Source organism: Paroedura picta, chromosome 1 (assembly GCF_049243985.1).
Source record: "Paroedura picta isolate Pp20150507F chromosome 1, Ppicta_v3.0, whole genome shotgun sequence".
In the NCBI taxonomy this organism is placed as follows: Eukaryota; Metazoa; Chordata; class Lepidosauria; order Squamata; family Gekkonidae; genus Paroedura; species Paroedura picta.
Genome location: NC_135369.1, coordinates 32,521,025 through 32,539,606, shown reverse-complemented (window position 1 = coordinate 32,539,606; position 18,582 = coordinate 32,521,025). Strand labels below are relative to the sequence as shown.

Below are 18,582 nucleotides of genomic sequence, written 5' to 3'. Positions count from 1 at the left end.
ACCTGGCACAAAAGCCCCTTCTAACCAATAACAACCTTCTTGTGGGCGTCCTCTAACCCATCACTCGAGAAAGACCCACCTGAGGAACTTGAGTGATGCCGGCATGGTGCCGCCTGTGCCCAGACTTCTGTCCTCTCTTCCTACGTTCCAACCTGAGGGACTCACTGCTGCTGGAGCTGGTCCTAACACCAGTCTTGGTTGAAGAGCTGGTGCTGCTAGTCTGCCTCCGCTTAGCCCCGGTCCCTGAAAATTGAGCCACAGCCTGGGCATATCCTTGCCAGTATGCCAAAGCGCCCTCAGCTGATGATCCCCTTCCTCCAGTCTGACCACCTAATTGGCTCTCTGTGGAGGACTCACTCATGGAAATGTTCCCAACAGCTGTTGCCAACTCAGACGGGGACCTGGTTCTGGCCCTTCCATGCCCATGGCCACCACCTTGGATACCCCTTCTAGACCCATCATCGTGCCTCTGCAATAGGCTAGCTCGCCCCTTCGTCACATCAAGGAATGTGTTGTTGTTGGCTACTCCTTCTTCTGTGCCCCTGTTTGCTGGGCGTGCTGACCGTGGTGCATACCTGGGAGCCCTGGCCCTTGTCCTCCTCTTTTCAGGGCACCCCCTAGTCCCTGCAGCCTGGCCATGGGCCGCCTCCACTTCTCCACTAGTGGGGGAGGAGTCTAAAACCAGGGGCCTGGGATTTCCCCTCTGACACCGTGAAGCCCGCAGGCCATGGGCTGCCTTGTCCCCTGTTAAGCTGGGCCCCACCCCTGGCTGGCCATCATCCAATGCCCTTGACTGGAGAGAAGCTGCCCTGTGCCCCGCAGGCACCGCCGGGACTCATCGAGCCCTTGCCCACTTGGTGCTTGCCCAGGTAGTCCACTGCCCCCCTGAGCCCGCTTTGGGCTTGTCCGCCCCTGCGTACTCCGCTGTCCCACCCTGCCGCCTCGTCAATAGGGGCTCTGGGACCGAGGTAAGTCCCCAGCCTCATTTTCTGAAATGGGGAAGTGCCTTTCCAAATTTACACAAAATACTACCATCAGTAATGAGAAGGTTGAAACTATAAATATGTGTGTTGCAATTAACTTTTTGCCTTTATACAGAAATAGTTCTTAACTAAAGAATTTTTCAGTCACATTTAATCAAATTTTGACTGATAAAGAGCTCTGTGGCTCTTAAAAGCTTGCATCTTCCTTTGGTAGCTGAAGCTTCTGTAAATTTACTTTGTATGTCCCAGAAAAACTAGTAGTAAATTGAGTTTTGAGAATATCGTAGTAGCCAAGGTGGTCACCCAACCAATGCTTTGATGAAGTCACGAATAAAACAGGCTTCTGTACTGTAACCACTGTGGAAGAAGGATTAGGCATTAATTCTCTATTTCATTAACTGTATCCATATTCTTCTTGTTTATGTTGATCTGCTTATCTTTCTCTCTGTCTAGCCCTTTTCTACGTTAATGAACTGATATCCACAGACATATTGTAAAATGGATGGAAGAAATTCTCCACTTTCAAAGGGATATGCTCAGTCAAAACTGATTCTGTATATCATTCATAATATGGAATTGTACATTCATCTTTAAATAAACACATGTTGATTTGGAAGTGCATTGCTCAGGTGTATTTAATTCTCAACATGGCCAGATGTGTGGAGATTTAAAACCAAAATAAGACAAATCAACAAGACAAACATTTTTACCTATCTGAAAAATCTACTTTTGCAGAATCTGAAATATATATTTATACACACACAAACAAACAATAACAGTGGTACTGACAGTCTTTCAACCATGGTTTTTCTGGATCTGCCCTGAACCTTGTTTAGTCTTCCAAGCAAGTCATAACCATGGTCAATCCAACTTAGCTTCAGGGCTCTAACAAGCTCAGACAAGGCTGAGCTATTCAGAATGCTGGTATGTTGCAAGCCAGTGTTTTCCTATGAAAGGTTCTATGGCTTCAGCAACATTATGGAAAAGGAACACTGAACAAGTGCATGCACACAAAGGCTTAAAGCACCCACTTTGAACATTTCAGCCTTCTGCAGCTCAAACAGTGACTCTTATTCCTCTGATGCTCTGATCTCAGGTGTGAATACTCTCATTTGGTGACTTGGATCTTGTAAGCACAGAAAACAGGGGAGTTCTTTAGATTCACATAATATTATTTCTAGGCCTTGTTTCCAGAAACACCAAGGTAAATACCACAGTAGTTCTCCCATCAGATTATTTGATTTCAAAGGGTAGCCACCCCAGTGATAGTAGAGGATGCTAGGGATGGGGTCCCCATTCTTGGACCAACTGATGGTTATAGCTGGATTTGTCAATGAGGCATATGTTTGCAGGCCAAGCCAGAATTTTCTCCCCTGGCTGTACAGCAGAATGGTAATTTTTCTTCTGTACTTGTGTGGGCTGAGGCAATGCATGGCAATTGGTAGCAGAAGTTCTCATCCTCCTGGCCCTTGGAAACTCATAGCTTTGTAGAGCTATTATGTGAAAATTTATGCTTTTGCAATGAAAAGAGCTTGAGAAAGATTTAAAAAACAAAACAAAACCTTGAGAAGCTAGCCAGTTGTGGCAATAAGTCATTAGATGGAGAGAGCTGATCTAAAAGCCCAAAGGCTAAGAAAGACTGAGAGTGTCATGAGGGGAAAAGGCAGTGGGAAGGAGGGATGAAGCACAGAAAGTGCAAGGATCGCTAGGTTGCTTAAGCCCCCCGCAGGGCTCTTCGCTCTGTGGGTACGAATTTACTGGGGGCTATTCCACACCCATAAAATAAAATGAAAGGCTTACCTTTTGTGCAAAATGTCATATTTTTGGCGTTTTGCACAATGTCGCCAACATCCAAAACGTGTATTCCCCCAACTATCAGCTGCGAGCAAGACGAAGAGCACCCAGCAAGCCACACACCAAGGAAACGTACAGAGCCGAAGTAGCGCTATCTCCGCCTCCAGTGTCCACCCTCGCACCTGCCTCCCTCTCCCTTCTACCAAGGATTTTCTTTTATATATATAAAGCAAACTGCCTGGAGCAACGAATACACACTAAATCGCCCAGGCAAAGCAAAAAAAAAAAACTCCCCCCCCCACCATTTAACACACAAAGCATGCCTCTCTAAAGTACCCCCCCTGCAATTGGGAGCAAGATTGCTTCAAGGCTAATGATTCCAAAAGGGGTAGCATTTTTAAAAAGCACTATGCATCTATGATTAGATGCACAGGCACCTAAACTGAGAAGTTTTACTTAAAAAAAATTGCTTGCATCGTGGGCCCTTTAAAACAGGGAGAAAGGTGATTGGCTGCCTGGCTTGATTAACAGGCGGAGGAGAGTCATGGGTATAGCGTGTTCCTCTCCTCTGCCATTTCAAGCCAGTGTGCAGAGCACCCAGAAGTGCAAGAAGAACGCAGAGGGAAGGGAGAGAGCCAGGAGGTGAGGAATGACTGGAGGTGCATTACTTAATAGCATTATGCCATGGCACTGGCATAACACTATTTTTTTCAATGCGCAGAGATGCCCTGGTTGTCCCAGGCCCCAAGATGTCTGCCTGGCCTCAGCCAGGGCCTTTTTGGTCCTGGCCCCAACCTGGTGGAATTAGCTCCCAGAAGAGCTGAGGACCTTGCCAGAGTTACCAACTTTCTGCAGGGCCTGCAATATGGAGCTCTTCCATCAGGCATATGGTTGAGGCTAGTGCGGGGTCTCAGTGCTAACATAAGAGGATCCCCCAGATAGGTTAGCTCTGGCTGCCCGCTCCCATCAGAAGAGAACTTGGCCCTCAGGCTGAACGGGAGTTGGGGACTGGGTGTTTAGGGAAGTGATCGCCATCTATTTTAATTGTGATAAGGGATGTTTTATGGGTTTTTATGGAAATTATTTTTTTATAATTGTAAACTGCCTCAAGACCTTCAGAGAGCTATAGTATAAAAATTGAAAAATAAAAAAATAAAATAAAACTGTGTGGAAATGGTCATAATGCCATTAAAACAGTCTGTCGTTTTATGCTAGAAGTAAATAAATATGGTGTTTTAGTTTTAAAAAAAATCTAATCATTTAACATACATCTAAGTAGTCTTTGGAGATAGTTGCCAATTAATTTGGATCTCTAGAATCTTGGTGCAAGCACCATTCTGAAGAAACCCAATGGAACTGCAGCATCCAAGTCATTTAGTGCCCAACTGAACAGATCTGGTGATCTGCTCCTATCTGGCTGGCAACGATTAAGAAGGTCAATTTGACTGTTGGTGCAAACTTCCAAACTTTGAGCAAGCATTCAAGCTGTTGGCCAGGGAGGAGAGTTCTTGAAGGCTCTGGCTGTAGTTAAACTAGCCAGCCTCATTGACTTTTGGCATCAGTCATGGAAAACTATTGGATTATTGACCTTTCTGTTTGCAAGTGCAAGGTGCTGCTATGCAGTAGGGTACATTGCTAACATTATTTATGCTCTAATGCATGTGCACAGGCTGTGACTAACTAAAAGATTTGCTGAATGTCCAACTACATCCCCAGCTATTACCCTGCAAAATACACTATGAAAGCAAGAGGAAAGCTATTAGAACTCCCTCAAGAGTTTGGTCACAGATACTGGAAGAAAAGATTTCTTCAAAAGTCACATGACAAACATACTTGAAATAAAGGCTGCAAACAGGAGAGCTAGCTTAATTAAATCCCAGCCTCCCTTAGAGATGGATAGACAAAGTCTTGTGGTTATGTAATTTCCTCCTCCTCTGTTTATCATTCACAAATGAGAATGTCTCCTTCATATAACATCTTCCAGTATCCCAAAACAATATGCCAATCAATATACCACCTGGCGTCCTGGACCCTATTCACCCTCCCCAGCACCTCTCATGCCAGGTGCTATGCAGGCAGTGTACAGCTAGCACCCAATGTATTTTCATAGGACTGAATACACATTATTACATGTAAGTTTCAAGTGAAAAAAGGACTAGACCAACAAACCACCGATTGGTTGGCCCCATTGACTGACAGGCCAAGGAGCTGAGTGAAAGAGCGCATCACTCTCTTGTTTGCTGTTTGCGCAGCATGTGGGGTGGGGAAGATGTGGCAGGAAGGATTTAAAGTGCGGAAGAGAGGAATAGCATGATTTAACATCACATCATTGCAGGTAGGAGGTGTCTCGCCATTTTAACCACAGTGCAGAAATGCCCTCTGTATACCTTACATTCTAGATGAAATCCTTCTCCAAAGTCATCCTTTTACAGGGGAGCTTCAAGAATTTTCCAGGCTGCAGTTGGCAAGGGAGTAAAATATTTAAAAGGATAAGGTTTCTATCTAAACAACCATTGCCATCAAAATAAGACAGGAGTGCAGTGTGACATTATAAAAATTATATTTTGGAATAAGCTTTCATGAAAGCTTGTGCTGGAATAAATTGTGTTGGTATTTAAGGTGCCACTGTCCTGCTGTTTTATTTTGTTACTATTGGCTCTTGTTTATCTAAACATTTCTAAAACTCTTGCTATGGCCCAGGGAAAATTCATTATAATTAAATTTGCTCTAACTATTTCAGTATGTGTACAGAAATGTATATGTTTTCCTGGGGATGCCAGTTCCCAGGTGAGCCCTAGGGATCTCCTAGAAATTAAGCTCTTCTCCAGACTAAAGAAATCAGTTCCCCTGGAGAAAATGGCTGCTTTGGAGGGTGGAGTATACACTGAGGTCCCTCCCTGCCCAAAGCCCACCCACTCCTGGCTCCACCCACAAAGTCTGCAGGTATTTCTGAACCCAGAATGGGCAACCCTAAACAAGCCACGGTTTGCTATACCACATGGAGTTTTTTCTGTCTAGACTTGCAGAATTTTATGCGCTACAATATAGCAATTGTTGGTAGTGTGGAGAAGAAAACATCAATTATATACATTTGTGGTGGAATTACAAGAACTCAGAATTAGTGGCATGTGGTTAAAATTATTCAGTACTTGATTAAGCTGCATCCTGAATTATTTCTGTTAAATTTCCTTGAATCTTGTCCTAAAATACATACCGAATTGCCAATCTACATATCATTACTGCTACAAGAATAAAGATTATTACAATAAAAGGGATTTAAAAATTACTTTAGTGGGTAATTTGTTTAGTTGTTCTACCTTATTCTTGCCTCTGTGTTACCTGTTTGAGGGTCATAATCTTAGGATTTCTAGCCATATGAAAACAGATGCTCAAGTATGGCTGTAGATTTTAGAATACTTTAATAGTTGTCAAAGAGCAGCCTTTGGAGGACTTTGTGCAGGGCTCAGCTGAGCAGGACACCAGTATCTGTCTTGTCTTGTCTTGTGCAATGCACTGCTATCTTTCACATATCACCTGTCCTGCGGGGTTCTGGGAGGCCACGTTCTGTCTCCCCGACCTCACCTCAGGCAGACTGTATACTGCCTACCAATGCATTGCAACCTGAATGGCTCTAGTAAGTGCAGAATTAAGTCCATGCGTGTGTATGTGTGTGTGTGGGGGGGGGGTTAAATCTGGCGATAACTTTCTTTTTGCTTCCAGATTGGATTCTCTTTGTAGCACTAGCTACTATTTTAAAGAGGGGGAGGTAAGGTGCCTGAGGGAACTTGTATCTTCATTCAAGGACGTGGTACAATAAGTTATTTTTGATAGAACAGTTTAGCCCCATAATTTGTGTGACCGTTCCTTGGAAACTGGTTTTGATTTCACTATTTTCTGCGTATGCATCTGTAATTAACTATGTGGAATCACGTTTTATAATTTTATTACACTTTTATTCTACAGACTGAAATGTTGTCCAAGTTTTCCGTGGTATTTCTTTCACAGTCCATATGATGTTTTCTTCATTCAAGACCTGGGAGTTGGTATCATCAGTTTCAGAACTAGGTAGGTTTTCTTCATCATCCGGAGTGTTATGTTGTCTATTATGACTGTATCATTCTGGGCGAGGCCTACACAAAGAAAAGATCAAGATATAAGAATCAACTACTAACATTTTTCTTGACATACTTTTGAAAGGCAATTATCAAGATTTCAGCAGTCTACCAGCAGGCCATGGTTAGATACATGTGGTGATAAAATGTTGATGAAGGAATGGGGCTACCCAGATAAATGGAAGATTGAGTGTTTCTCATTTTTAAATGAATGGAATTAAAGGTAAAGGTAAAGGTATCCCCTGTACAAGCACTGGGTCATGTCTGACCCTTGGGGTGACGCCCTCTAGTGTTTTCATGGCAGACTCAATACGGGGTGGTTTGCCAGTGCCTTCCCCAGTCATTACCATTTATCCCCTAGCAAGCTGGGTACTCATTTTACCGACCTCGGAAGGATGGAAGGCTGAGTCAGCCTTGAGCCGGCTGCTGGGATCGAACTCCCAACCTCATGGGCAGACAGTTTCAGACAGCATGTTGCTGCCTTACCACTCTGCACCACAAGAGGCTCATAGAATGGAATTAAGGGTTTGCAATTTCTTGAAGAAATGTCAAAATTAAACTTTCCCCCAGAATTAGGAGCAGTCAGATTGGTCTTTTGCTCCAATAGAGTCTTAAAGGTCTCTATGGACCATGAGAGCATCTTTGGTGCAGAGTGGTAAGTAGCAGAAATGCTGTCTGAAGTGATGTCCATGAGGTTGGGAGTTCGATCCCAGAAGCCGGCTCAAAGTTGACTCAGCCTTCCATCCTTCTGAGGTTGGTAGGGGGTGGGGTTAAACGGTAATGACTGGGGAAGGCACTGGCAAGGCCACCCTGTATTGAGTCTGCCATGAAAACGCTGGAGGGTGTCACCCCAAAGGTCAGACATGACTCGGTGCTTGCACAGGGGATACCTTTACCTGTACCTATGGACCATGAAGATTGACAGACAAACTATCCCAACAAATGTAACAAAAAACTGGTAAAAGATTGGGCAAATTTTCTCACTGCTTACATTATGATGAATCCTCCTTTAGATATATAACGTATAGTTCTCGTCTTCCAATTCAGAAAGATATATTATAGGCAATGTTGTGGAAAAGGGTAAACAAGATAGGCAAAAATTTCTCACATACTCTTCGAGACCACCACCCCTGGCTAATTTATTTTTTAACTGGAGCAAAACTGATCCAGGTTCCTAGCTCCACAATTTCATGGAAGCTCATCAGGTGACCTTGGCCCAGACTCTCAGTCTTGCTTAAACCAAAGATTTGTTGCAGGGATACAACAGAGGAGGGAAGAACAGTGTTTTAAATGACTTTGTTTCCCCCATATAAATAGATAGTCATCCACTCATTATTTTGAGAGTAAAACATGAGTGTTCGAGCTAATAACAGTCCAGCGAAAGCAAAGCCTACCCTAGTTGTGGAGTATTCCCCCAACTTGAAGACACTAATATAGACTCTCAGTTCCCTGCAGTTTTCTCTCCTGTAGATCCCTGCAACCTCAGGGCTTCTGCCACCCCACACAAGGTATTTAAGTATAGATTTGAAATAGCCTTTCCAATTCAAAGTGTCCAAGGTAGCTAGCAAACCTGCTCCCAATGAATGACATCTGAAAAACAGCAGCCAGAACTGATATTTGAAAATTCAGCATGCAAAGTGTTGGGTATGCAATTCTGCCAAGGACTGATCTTGAGGTCCAAGGCAGGATCAAGATTCTAAGCTACCTGGCTTGTGGCAGGCTGGCTTCCCTGTGGAATCCAGTAGATTCATATTGTCAGCCTGACTTGGCTTGCAACAGGATCCTCCATGGATCCAATCAGTTTAAACTACCACATGTCCAGTCACCCACAGCTGCTGATGGATCCATTGTCCTCTGTCTGTACATATTGGGGGATTTGTTCAGGGCTTTTCTAGTGAAGTCTTGGTTCTCTCTTGTACTATGAACTGTCACCAATAAGGAGCTGAAAGATTCCAGTGCCTCCGTGTTCCTTGAGCCACAGACCCAACACAAAGTAGCCTTCTAATTGCACTTCTCACTCCTAAACTGAGCTGTTTTCAGCTGTTTTCTAAAAATGAAAGGTAAGGGGAAGTCAAGGGGTCTCTTTCAGTGTTCCCACAGAAAAGACTCAGATCCTGCTGCCTTGGAGATAAGCCTCTGGTTATTATTTTATCAGGAAAGGTTTCCAGTGGGATTAGGACTACAAGTGTTAGGGCTCTTAACCATCTAAATTACATTGTTTCATGTGACCTGCCACGAGCCCTTGGAGAACGGCAGGATATAAATTGAAATAATAACAACAACTTCTTTATTTCACCTTCTTTATTACTTGGATTTCAGATGTCTTCCTAATATTTTATTCTCCTACAAGACCCCCAACCTCTCACCCTGGAATGGGAGAAGCACCGAAGGCAAGGCTCACAGATGCTCGTATCATATTGAAAGTGAAATGCAATTTAACTTGTTTTAACTGTCTTAGTTGAGTAATGCTTTATGTTGCTTTATTATATAAGGTTGTTGTATGTATCATACAATGTTGTAAACTGCCCACAGCCAGTTCATCAGGAGGGGCAGTCATACAAAGTCGACTATAAATAAATAAATCTATTTTTCAGTGATAGAAACACATTGTCCCTTCGTCTAGCCTCAACCATGTTGCTGGTTCCTTACCATTTACAGCAGGTCAAGAAATTGTTCACACAGGTCCCTCCAGTAGGCTGAGAATGTGCAGGGCATGTCCCCTTGGCACAGAAACCTCCACCCAGCACACATTCCATGGTATCTCCTTGAGGCTGAGCATTTCCTGCCAAAAGAAAAGAAACGGGAAAAGACTTTATTGAGTTTGCTATAGGAGTGGAAGGAAGGGATCTGAAGAAAGAACTTCAGATCTTGACCAGATTGCCTGATTTCCCACTCCTTTTCAGCAATCCCCTATTTCACTTTGAATTTGCCTTGTCAATAAATGGACACATTACCTCTAATAGAAAAGATTAAATCACTAGATTTTAGATCTGTGGTACTAATTCCATGGTGTAGTGGTTAGGAGTGTGGACTTCTAATCTGGCATGCCAGGTTAGATTCTGCGCTCCCCCACATGCAGCCAGCTGGGTGACTTTGGGCTCGCCACGGCACTGATAAAACTGTTCTGACCGGGCAGTGATGTCAGGGCTCTCTCAGCCTCACCCACCCCACAGGGTGTCTGTTGTGGGGAGAGGAATGGGAAGGCGACTGTAAGCCACTTTGAGCCTGCTTCAGGTAGGGAAAGGTGGCATATAAGAACCAACTCTTCTTCTTCTTCTTCTTCTTCTTCTTCTTCTTCTTCTTCTTCTTCTTCTTCTTCTTCTTCTTCTTCTTCTTCTAATTCCATGGTGTCCCTAAGTGATTAGTGAAACAGATGTTTCCTCCTCTATTCCAGTTGTTGTGACACCACGACTTTCCCTTATTTTGGCATGACTTTGTCACATCATGACTTCCACCCCTCTCAAGAAAGCAGTGTGGAAAATAGATAGAGGAGGTATCACAACAAATAATAGACATCTCTAGCAGCGACAGAGAGCTGGCCTGTCAAATCAGATAAAAAGACAGAACACATGGCCATGTTTTAAATTCCCTCTGTTCCATTGTCTGAATTATGAAGCCACTCTCTCTGTGGAGGTATGGAAAATAAGTCTCAGTGAACACACAAGAAAACCATTGTTTAATTGAATTAACTATGATCTGAACTCAGCCTGCATCATAAATTATGATGTTAGGTTCCAATAAACCAGGATTTGAAATCCTGCCTTGAAACTAGCCATCCAAACACATACATAGCTATAATGTAGAATGTGTGTATAATGTATGAATGTGGACATCCTGGCCTCTTCAGGCTTGGTTCTTAAGTGTGTCCTTATGCATTCCATATCAGAGATACCTGTCCCAAGCAAAGTCAATGAAATCAGCATTTGTATAAGTAAGAATCACAGTGATCTTTGCTTGTTGAACTCAATTTCATAAACTAGTCATAGTTTCAGGTGGGTAGTCAGGTTGATCAACAAAGTAATTCTGTATACAAGCTTATATGTGCATGCACACAGCAACTTATACACAGAATTAAACTTTGTTGGTCTTAAAGGTGCCACTGGGCTCAAACTTTAAGCAAAGTTGAATATCATGAGGTCTCAATTTACTAGAAGTGAGCTTCACTGTGGCAATGAGACAAATTAGCTTAGGGAACTTTTCAGCAGAGCAGCAGCAGCAATTTGGATGGCAGTCAAGAGGAGAGCAAATAGGAAGCAGAGTCCCCCCACATGGCACTTAAACAGTGGGGTTGCCAGACTCCTCCTCATCCAAGCATGAAGAGAACTGGAGCAACAGCAGCCAGAACACTAACCAGTTTCAGCTTCTGACCACAGTTACCTGAGACAAATGTTCACTGAACATCGTGGGGCTTAATTCAGAATAAACATGTTTAGGATGAGGGATAAATACCTTATACACAGTGGTATTGTTCTTGTCCTGTCCTTAAATCTTATGCCTGTAATCTGTAGAGTTTCATTTCCCCCAGTCTCTTACCTGGAACTGCTTGGAAGGAGATTAAGAGGATGGCGAAGGAAAGAAAAAGGATCCTCATGGCTGGTGGAAGGTTAGTGCAGTCCTGTTTTTGCAGTCTGCTGAAGAAGAATGTTTCAAATGTCAGTGAAGAGTCTGTATTTATTAAGGTTTGCAGAAAATTCCATGATGAAATTTCATTAATGACTGACCATCGGGACGTCCATGCCTGGGGTACAAACACTCTAATTCCCGTCCTGTAGCCCTATGTAATACACCTATTACTGTTTAACTTGAAGGGTGACCAGATGACCCAGATGACTTTTTCCAGCCAAGCGTGGGCTGTTCCTCATAAAATATCTGAGATTGGAGGAAAAGCAGGGTGGGTCTCAACAATGTAGGCTTTGGTCCTGATTGCTATGGCTACTCATTTGCTGGCTAAATGCCAATTGTGGTCCTCTATTCTAGTTTTGTTATAATGTAGACCAATTAAAGAGATGATGAAATTATTTATGGTTAACCAAGCATCAATTGTTTGGGCTATATCTGCTTCATATGAAAAGGTCAGAAACAGTAGGTCATACAGAGTAGAAAGCAATTCCCCGTTAAAAATGCCCCCTGGATTTCTCTGTGAATGTCTGATGCCTAATACTTACCACTGATTCTCAGCATAATCACATGCTCCAGATCTGGACATTTTCTCCTATTTTGGATATTTATTTTTTTACTTTAATACAGAACAGAAGATGAAACTTGCACAGGACATCAACTATTACACTTTCCCTCTACCTCCATAAACATGAACAGAAAATGCATCTTATTTCTTAATTAAAAAATTTAACTTAATAAGGCTTTTTCAAACTATTCTCATATGACAGTTATTTTCAGTATTTTTGTCCAATATCAGATTCATATTCCCAAACCATCCTGTCATCCAACATCTAGGTTCAGGACAATACTGAAAACACCAATAGTACAATTTTCTAATCCAAAAATGCCCACTATCTCAGTAACTTCCCAAGATTAACTACTTTAACCTATTTTTAGTATTTCCCCCCTTAAACCACCTAAGATATCATAGCTCTCTTTTACCTAGACATTAATATTTTTAAATATTGTTTTAGAATAATGCATAAACATTAATACTGCATTTTCCCTTATCTAAAATACCATCACCATTATCTTTATTATATACTCCAGGTGCATTTAATTAACAGTCTTTTTTTTATGTGGAACACATTTCCAAGCCCGCCCCCTGAAACAGATGTGACTACCAATCTAATTTGATTGGGAGGTTATATATAGCAGAAAAAATTTAATGTATTTCTACTGTTTTTTATATTTTATTGTTAATAATTTTTGTTACACTTCCTGAGTGTAGGAAGGGTGTCACCCCAAGGGTCAGACATGACCCCGTGCTTGCACAGGGGATACCTTTACTTTTACCTTTATATGGAGATGATTCTTGTAGGGTGTATATTTTGATTATTCTTTTTCATATATAGATTTTCTTCCATCTTTTTGTTAATGAAGGAGGTCTGTGATATTTGATAGCTGACATGGCGTAGCACTAGGAGTTACTAGCTGATGATGATATTAAGGATTTATCTCATGCTTTTGAATGTTTAAAAGCTGCCATAGACTGATTATGCACAGGGCGGACTGCCCGAGCTGGAGGTGGACAGGGCTTTGGGGCAAATCCCCAATTATGCTCGATGTTGCCACCATCCCGGGTGCCACCGAGCCCTGTCCCGACCCAGGCCCCCTGTTCTCCATTTCTGATATTCAGTCTGCTTCTGTCATCCACACAAAGGACAGCCAGTTTACTATTAGATACAGTGCTAAATAACTATATTTAAAGTACTCATTGAGAGTGAGGCTATTAATGTCTTTTAGGCACAGTTTTCAAATAGAACAACCTTGTTAAAAATTATGGGATTCCAGAGGCTGGGAACAAAGAGTAGGAGACATCTCTATGTGTCATTTATGTTTAACTGAAGCTTTTGTGCATGGTTAACTTAATGGACATTTTCAATTCCCAAGCAGTAACATTTCCCGCTGATTGCCACATTGCTGAATTGCTCACTTAAGCACAAGTAGCAGAAGTGTTCAGCAAAGTCAAGCTTTTTTGCTTCCTACATTTGATAGCAACATGCAATGGTTAAAATGTTAGACCAGGGTTCAAATTGCCATTTGGTCTTGTAACTCATGGTATGTTCTGCGGCCTGGCCAGAGGTCCTTGGCTTTTCTGAGCCACTGGGCACCTTTGGAATTCTGTCCAGTTTTTCCAAAAAGGACAGTTGGAACAAGGAAAAACTAGGGTTTTGGTGTGCCAACCCTCCCATGCAGTGTCAACCCTCCCATGGGGAGGAAATAAGGCTGTGGCGATATTTATACCCAATAACTGTGTGTTGCATCGTATTCCAACTCAAAATGCTGTCCTGCAAGTCAACACCCATTCTACAGACACTCCATTGGCTGCCCATTTGTTACTGTGCTCACTTTAAGATACTGACTACCACATGCACAGCCCTTCATGGCCTTGATTTCTTTTATCTGTATGGCTTCTTATGCATGGAGGGGAAGGTCCGCATTCGGGGTGGAATGGCAGCAGAGGATATCACCAATAATGCATGCCAGCGGTGGCAGCCGGGCACAGAGTCGACTTAGGCCGCCGAAAAATCCGCGTTAGCGAAACGCGGAAGAAAGTGGAGCTTCCCGGACGACCAGCGAGCAACCAGAAGTGGCGCCGGAGTGGCTGCATGCATAATCGGGGAGGTCCGTGGTGTACAGGGCTTCTGGTGTGCTTGCTCTCTCCCCTTCCTTGCCCTTTGGTTCTTCCTGCAGGGCCAGGGCCTGCGCTTGCGCGTGCCTGGCCTGCTTGGCGACCCAGCCTTGGTCAGCACCGCGCTCGCCTCCCTTCCTGTTTGCTCCACATCGCCGCCTTGTCGGCCGCAGCTGGTGGCTTCTCCGGGTTTTGCCGCCGTTGTGTTCCATCCCGTGTGTTTGCGGTTTGCCTCGCTTCTTCCTCCTCCGCGTTTTCCATGCGACTGCCAACCGCCGCTACGGCGGCCGTGCATAATAGGCCTATGACTGCCTCTCCTCCTCTGCTCAGCCATGACAGCTTTGTTCACTTCAGCAGAACTGTCTGCAGGGGCCAGCCTGCAAAGGGCCAGACTTAACAGCAGCCTGTACACATTCTTTCTCCATTACAACTGCCACTTTATGAAATGGCCTGTTTGAAGTGTTCAGGAAGACACCCACTTTCCTGGCTAAGAAGTGGTGGTGCAAAAAGTTCATTGGGGTGTTTGGGTATATTGGATTCCCCAAATATTGGCATTTCTTGATATTCCAAATCTCAATCCTATTATGGTATACAGATTTGGGAATTTTGATAATCCTGAATTTTTGGGGCTCCATTATATCCTAGGGGACCTTTATACTCAGTGGAGAATCTATCTAGAGGGCCTCTTTTTGAGGTGGAAACATCAAATTTTCAGCATAGCTGCTGGTGCCTCTCTTCAGAAGAACCCACAAGTTTCAAAACTCTGGACTAGAGATTCCAATTCTAGGGGCCCCGAAAGGAGTTGCCACCATCCTCCATTGCAAAAAAAACAAGTGGAATAGAAGTCCAGCAGAACAGAATCAGCCACAGCCTGGAGTTGATAACCTTACTTCCTCAACTATCTACACAAGTTAGAGTTACAACACCAGCTCTTAGTTGTTATTCTGATGGCAAATGTATTCCCATCGTATGTTTTAAATTAGCATGTCCAGTACTGCTTTCTGGGCAATAAAGATGGGTCCTGATTCTGCAAAGGTTGAAGCTACATGGCTCAACTTATTTTAGCATTTGGATTTGAGATTTTAGAATGAGAAAGATATTCGAGGATTGGGTACTAATATGACGATTTGGGAAATCAGTGTATTTCTCTTTAGAAACTGTCTTTTAAGATTTAGTACAGGCTTTCTCCACTAGGGTTTTGTGAAAACCTTCCAGAGTTTACTTGTTTTTTTTTTCATTTGCTAAAGATTTATTGGGTGATATGATCATATATGGTCATGTTGATCTGCCCCCCCCCATGACCAATGATAGAACTGAAGGGAGTGGGGTGGTTAGGAGCCCATGTGGCTGTGTACACAGCTGTGCTTCCCAATTGTATTCTACACTATTAAAGCCTGAAGAAGGTTTCAGGAGTTTCTTAATGGTAAAAAAGTTGAGAATAGCTGGTCTAGTGTCATATTTGAGCTGTGCCAAGAATCAATGAAATATTGGCAGTCTCAGGACATGATACTTCATGAAGAGCAAGCATCTTTTAATTTCTTTGCTGCAGTCCCCATCTGCCGTGATCTTGGAGTCCAGGAAAATAAAATCTGTCACTATCTCCATTTCTTCCCCATCTATTTGCCAGGAATTGAGAGGGCCAGATGCCATGATCTTTGTTTTCTTGATGTTGAGTTTCAAGCCAACTTTTGCACTCTCCTCCTTCACCCGCATCAACAGGCTCTTTAGTTCCTCTTCACTTTCTGCCATTAGAGTGGTATCATCTGCATATCTGAGGTTGTTTATATTTCTCCCTGCAATCTTGATCCCAATTTGTGACTCATCTAACCCCGCCTTTCTCATGATGTGCTCCGCATACAAGTTAAATAGGCAAGGTATACAGCCTTGCCGAACTCCTTTCTCAATTTTGAATCAATCAGAGATTCCATGTTCAGTTCTCACTGTTGCTTCTTGACCTGCATATAAGTTTCTCAAGAGACAAATAAGATGGTCTGGTATTCCCATCTCTTTAAGAACTTGCCACAATTTGTTGTGCTCCACACAATCAAAGGCTTTAGCATAGTCAATGAAGCAGAAGTAGATGTTCTTCTAGAACTCCCTAGCTTTCTCCATGATCCAGCGTATGTGGACAATTTGATCTCTAGTTCCTCTGTCTCTTTGAAATCCTGCCTGTACTTCTGGAAGTTCTCGGTCTACATATTGCTGGAGCCTAGCTTTTAAAATTTTGAGCATAACTTTGCTAGCATGAGAAATGAGTGCAGTCGTGCGATAGTTTGAACATTCTTTGGCATTGCCCTTCTTTGGGATTGGAATGTAAACTGACCTTTTCCAATCCTGTGGCCATTGTTGAGTTTTCCAAATTTGCGGGCATATTGAGGGGCTTTCCGCACTCCTTCAAAATCGCACAATGGTTGCCAATTGAAAACGCTACAGTTTTGCCATTATGCACAACGTTGTTGACAATCTGCCACACACCTGAAACCGATCCGCAAAAAGCGCTTCCTTGTAGCGCTTTCAGGGAAATCCCCAAAAGTGGATTCAACCTCCGGAAAGCGCTACACTCCTGCAACCAATCTGCAACACTAGCGGGAAACTTCTGTGCGTTACCATTGTTGTGGTTTCTACAAAGTCCCTCCCCCTGGCTCTCTCCTCTGATCTTCCGGCGAAGCGATCGCCATTTTTTTCTCTCCGAGCGAGCAGAGATCAATGCACCGGCGAGCCTCCGTTTAGAGGCTTCCCCGGCTTCGGTCCCTCCCCAGAGCTGTTTAGTCACTAAGCACAAACAACAGAGAAGCCCGTTTGCTGATGTATTTTCCCTTTATTTTTCACACTGTTTTCGGCCGAAAATCGCGCCTGTGAGGGGGGGGATTTTTTTTTCACTCGGGGGGAGCGTGGCAACGATGAAACGGCAGCTCAAACACACCTGCCAGCTGGATGGGTCTCTCCGTTGCAACGAATCAACGCATATTCATTGCAACGGGTGTGTGTTTTTTTTTTAAAACCTTTCTTAAAGGGAAAGGGGCTGTTTGGGAGCATGCTAATGGCCGCCCATTGCCTGCTTGTCGGCCAGGGGCGGGACGAGCTTGGCAATAGCGCTTCCTTTCTAGCGATTTTTGCTGAGACCGGAAGCTTGTGGGAAACGATGGAAACGCAACTGGATTCCACTCCAAGTCAGGTATGCATAACGACGAATTCCACTATTTTAAATGGCGATTTTTCGTTCAGCAAACAATTTGCTACAAGGATCCCGGTGGAGAAAGCCCCTGAGTATAGTTCCCAATTGTATTCTGCACAATTAAAGGCTGAAGAAGGTTTCAGGAGTTTCCTAATGGTAAAAAAGTTGAGAATGGCTGGTCTAGTGTCATATTTAAGCTGTACCATGAATCAATGAATTATTGGCAGACTTAGGACATGATACTTCATGAAGGCAACTTGCTCTATGCGGGCCTACCCTTGCGCCTGACCCGGAAATAACAGCTGGTGCAAAATGCAGCTGCTAGGGTCCTCACAGGAACATCTTGGAGGACCCACATCCAGCCTGTGCTGAGGCAGCTGCATTGGCTACCGATTGCTAGCTGGATCAGATTCAAGGTTAACCTCTAAGGCCCTCCACGGTCTGGGACCCACATACTTGAGGGACCACCTGGTGTCCTATGCCCCCCACAGGGCCTTATGCTCTGCGGGGACAAATTTGTCGGTGATTCCCAACCCTCAGGACGCGTGCCTGGCCTTGACCAGGGCCAGGGCCTTCTTGGTCCTTGCCCCTACCTGCGGGCCCTGCAGGATTTATCAACTTTCCACAGGGCCTGCAAAACGGAACTCTTCCACCAAGCCTATGGTTGAGGCTGGCGCCTCCTTGTAAGATCGGGCCCCCCTTCCCCCCTTCCCCTCTCAGGGCTATATATGCAGTGCTCCCTGGTCTCCTTCCTGGGAATGCCGCTGCTGTTGGGTTGGTTGGGTTGGACGGTGTATTTGTTTTCATAGGATATATTAGGGGCTTTATTGGGTTTTATATGTTGTTACCCGCCACGAGCCTTAGGGGAATGCCGGGCAATAAATTGGGGGGGGGGGAGGCCCTTGCAGTTTACTGATTCTAAAACATTATCATTCTAGATCCATAACTTGCTGACCACCAGGAATTTGGGGTAATCCTGGATGGCTCCCTATCTATGGAGGCCTAGGTCATTAAAGTAGCCCAGCTGGCATTTTTTCATCTTTGCCAGGCAAGGGAACGAGCACTCCGTCTGTCCCAGGAGCACCTAACCACAGTGATCCATGTGATGGTAACCTCTAGGCTGGATTTCTATAACTCTACACAGGCCGGCCCTTGTTCCTGACCCGAAAAATTACAGCTGGTACAAAATGCAGCAGATAGGGTCCTCAATATGGCATCAGAGAT

The 18,582-nt window shown here is 43.9% G+C and overlaps 1 long non-coding RNA gene across 1 annotated transcript; it reads right to left on the bottom strand.

Annotated features, from left to right (window-relative positions):
• Positions 1 to 6,703: 6,703 nt before the first annotated feature.
• LOC143835285 (uncharacterized) lies at positions 6,704 to 11,580 on the bottom strand. Its single transcript, XR_013230063.1, has 3 exons — positions 11,423 to 11,580; positions 9,539 to 9,671; positions 6,704 to 6,907 (listed from the first exon to the last, which is right to left on the bottom strand). It is a non-coding gene; the product is annotated as an uncharacterized LOC143835285 (long non-coding RNA).
• Between the last annotated feature and the right edge of the window lie 7,002 nt (positions 11,581 to 18,582).